Raw genomic sequence first — 4,137 nt, 5'->3', positions numbered from 1 at the left:
CTCTAGTGCCACGCTTTAAGTCTCCTCACCTCGACATTCTTAACATGTCACTCTCCGCAAGGAGAAACAATACTTCTTGTTTCTAGGGTAGCACACAGCAAAAACAGTTCAATGTAGGCCTGAAATGCCACAATTTTTAGGCCACAGATAGCTGAGTCGTGTGACAGAGATACCAGACTGTAAAATATGTGGTCTGTATTTTTATTTTCTTACAGGAAAATAATGTCAAGAACTAGGTTAACAGACAGCAAAAACAGTTGAATGGAGGCCTCAAATGCCACAATTTGTAGCCCACATAGAGATGAGGGACATAGTGCGCCGGTGCATGCGCAGTAATGCTTTTCGGCTTTGCCCGCAGTTGGGCAAAGCATACTGCGCGTGTGTGAGGCAAGATTGCATTGCGCACGCACAAACTATGGAGGACACCTACTCAAATTCCCGAAAATATTGCGGACAGCAAGGAAGGATGGGGTGGAGGAAAGAAGACTAAACACTGCCCATTGGACCAGATACAGGGCATTTACATCGCCCGCCAATTTGAGGTGACAGATTCCTTTTAAAAAAAAAAAAGAAAGAAACAACAATACTAATGTTCAGAAATCAATATTTTGTGGAATAAACATGATTTTAATCACAGCTTTCATGCGTCTTGTGTTGTGAATTCTGTGGCAGAGCTCCCTCCTGTGGTCACGAGTGGTACTGCGGCTTCTGAGTTTCCTTCCTCAGGTGATGTGGTGAAGTCGTTAGGTGCTGCTCTATTTAACTCCACCTAGTGCTTTGCTCCTGGCCTCCAGTCAATGTTCTAGTATTGGTCTTGCTGCCTCCTGGATCGTTCCTGTGGCCGTCTGTTCTGCATAAGCTAAGTTTTGCTTGTGTTATTTTTGTTTTGCTATTTTTTCTGTCCAGCTTGCTTAATTGGTTTTTCTTGCTTGCTGGAAGCTCTGGGACGCAGAGGGAGCACCTCCGTACCGTTAGTCGGTGCGGAGGGTCTTTTTGCCCCTCTGCGTGGTTGTTTGTAGGGTTTTGTGTTGACCGCAAAGTTATCTTTCCTATCTTCGGTCTGTTCAGTAAGTTGGGCCTCACTTTGCTAAGTCTATTTCATCTCTGCGTTTGTATTTTCATCTCTACTCACAGTCATTATATGTGGGGGGCTGCCATTTCCTTTGGGGTATTTCTCTGAGGCAAGGTAGGCTTGTTTTTCTATCTTAGGCCTAGCTAGTTTCTCAGGCTGTGCCGAGTTGCATAGGGAGCGTTAGGCGCAATCCACGGCTGCCTCTAGTGTGGTTGGATAGGATTAGGGATTGCGGTCAGCAGAGTTCCCACGTCTCAGAGCTTGTCCTATGTCTTTTGGTTATTGTCAGGTCACTTTGTGTGCTCTGAACTTCAAGGTCCATTGTGGTTCTGAATTACCTAATCATAACAGTCTTGGCATGCTTTCCATCAGTCTTTCACACTGCTTCTGGTGCAAAAATGTAAGCAGTTCTTCTTTGTTTGATGGCTTTTGACTATCCATCATCCTCTTGATTACACTCCAGAGGTTTTCAATGGAGTTCAGGTCTGGAGATTGGGCTGCCCATGACAGGGTTTTGATGTGGTGGTCTCTTAATTTTTGCCAGAGCTGTATGAAATAGGTAGCAGCAGCAGCCAGTAATGGAATGGACCCTCTTGATGCATGCAATAAAGTATGCCGCATACAATGCCTGCCTGCTACTGATATCTATATACTCACATACACTCCCATCCTACCTAGCACTGCAATCTATATACCCCGTAATTAGTCCTTAGAAGGTCTGTTGGTTTAGCTGGATTTGTGTATTCAATTATGGTATACCCGCAGTAACTGTTTACCCCATCTATTCTGTCCCTGTTGCTGCAGCAACTCTCCCTACACTGTTGATTCCAGAGATGACTGTGCCAATCAGGGTGGCACCAAGTTGGATATAGACCTAATAACGCTGTGCAGTCAGCCAATCACTGTAATGCCACAACCAACATGGCTGCGGTATTACAGTGCGTGTCAGACAATCCTTGCATGTTGATTGGCACTCTAAAGATCGCCCAACATGTAGGGCGGGGGTCCTGAGCTCCCACCGAATAATACCAGAAATGCTCATGTGAGTACAGCAATGCTTGGTCGAGTACCGAGCATTACCGAGTATGCTCGCTCATCACTAGTTAGTAACAGAAAAAAAAAATTTCTATTGTGGTTGAGGTCACTGTAACCTTGAAAATATGATCCAAACAATTTCAAACTCTTATATAACCTACTGTATCACATTTGTAAAGAAAATAAATATATATATATTTTTTTACAGTGAAACAGCTCTGCACACACCGCCACAAAATGACAAGGTGGGATATGGCGGCCTGTATCACGTTTAGGTAAAGATTTTTTTTTAGTGTGCATGAACTCTGCAGACAGCTTAATTTCACCACTACAAAATTACAATGTTGATATAGCATGCTGAATCACGTTAGCAACAGCCAAACAAATATTTTTTACTGTGCAACAGCTCTACACACAAAACCATTTCACCGCCACAAAATTACAACTTGGGATATGGTGGTCTGTATCACGTTTAACAAAAGAAATTTATTTTTCTGTAATCTGCATAAGCTATGCAGTTTAATTTCACTGCCACTAAATAACAATATAGGATATGGTGTGCTGAATAACATTAGCAACTGCCTCCTCAATTTTTTTTTACAGTGCAACAGCTCTACACACAGAACAATTTCACCGCCACAAAATGACAACGTGGGATATGGCAGGCTGTATCACAATTACCAACAGAATTTTCTTTTTTTTTACTCTACAGACAGCTTAATTTCACTGCCACATAATCACAATGTTGAATATGGCATGCTGAGTCACATTAAAAACAGCCAAAAAAGTAATTTTTTACTATGCAACAGCTATACACAGAACAATTTCACCGCTACAAAATTACAATGTGAAGACACAAAAGAGAATAGTAAAACCAAAAACACTCAGTTTGAAAAAATGTTGCAGTAATCCGCAAGTGCTAGTAAAAGATGTAAAAAACAGGGTATTTGGTTGATACGTTTTTTGCAAAAAATGTATACTAATCTGCTCTACCAATCTTCACGGTATACCCTTATCAGAGCAGTCCTAACTAATGTATGCAATCCCTATCTGATGTATTTAAAAACCTGATCATCTGTATATAACCTGTGTGAACAGGGTTCAGAGAGGAAAAATCAATGTGTGCATACAGGGTAGAACAGCTTTTGTGCAGATAGCCCAAGAGGAGTGGTGGAACTCCCCAGTCTTGTAGACACAAGAGAACAATTATGGAAACAGGAACACATGGGCTACTTGCACAGTGAACAAGTCTGTATGATCATGTTCACACACCACCAAGAAACCTGAAGACACAAAAGAGAATAGTAAAACCAAAAACACTCAGTTTGAAAAAATGTTGCAGTAATCCGCAAGTGCTAGTAAAAGATGTAAAAAACAGGGTATTTGGTTGATACGTTTTTTGCAAAAAATTTATACTAAGCTGCTCTACCAATCTTCACGGTATACCCTTATCAGAGCAGTCCTAACTAATGTATGCAATCCCTATCTGATGTATTTAAAAACCTGATCATCTGTATATAACCTGTGTGAACAGGGTTCAGAGAGGAAAAATCCATGTGTGCATACAGGGTAGAACAGCTTTTGTGCAGATAGCCCAAGAGGAGTGGTGGAACTCCCCAGTCTTGTAGACACAAGAGAACAATTATGGAAACAGGAACACATGGGCTACTTGCACAGTGAACAAGTCTGTATGATCATGTTCACACACCACCAAGAAACCTGAAGACACAAAAGAGAATAGTACAACCAAAAACACTCAGTTTGAAAAAATGTTGCAGTAATCCGCAAGTGCTAGTAAAAGATGTAAAAAACAGGGTATTTGGTTGATAAGTTTTTTGCAAAAAATGTATACTAAGCTGCTCTACCAATCTTCACGGTATACCCTTATCAGAGCAGTCCTAACTAATGTATGCAATCCCTATCTGATGTATTTAAAAACCTGATCATCTGTATATAACCTGTGTGAACAGGGTTCAGAGAGGAAAAATCCATGTGTGCATACAGGGTAGAACAGCTTTTGTGCAGATAGC

Source organism: Ranitomeya imitator, chromosome 3, assembly GCF_032444005.1.
Source record: "Ranitomeya imitator isolate aRanImi1 chromosome 3, aRanImi1.pri, whole genome shotgun sequence".
NCBI lineage: Eukaryota > Metazoa > Chordata > Amphibia > Anura > Dendrobatidae > Ranitomeya > Ranitomeya imitator.
This window is presented reverse-complemented; position numbering follows the sequence as displayed.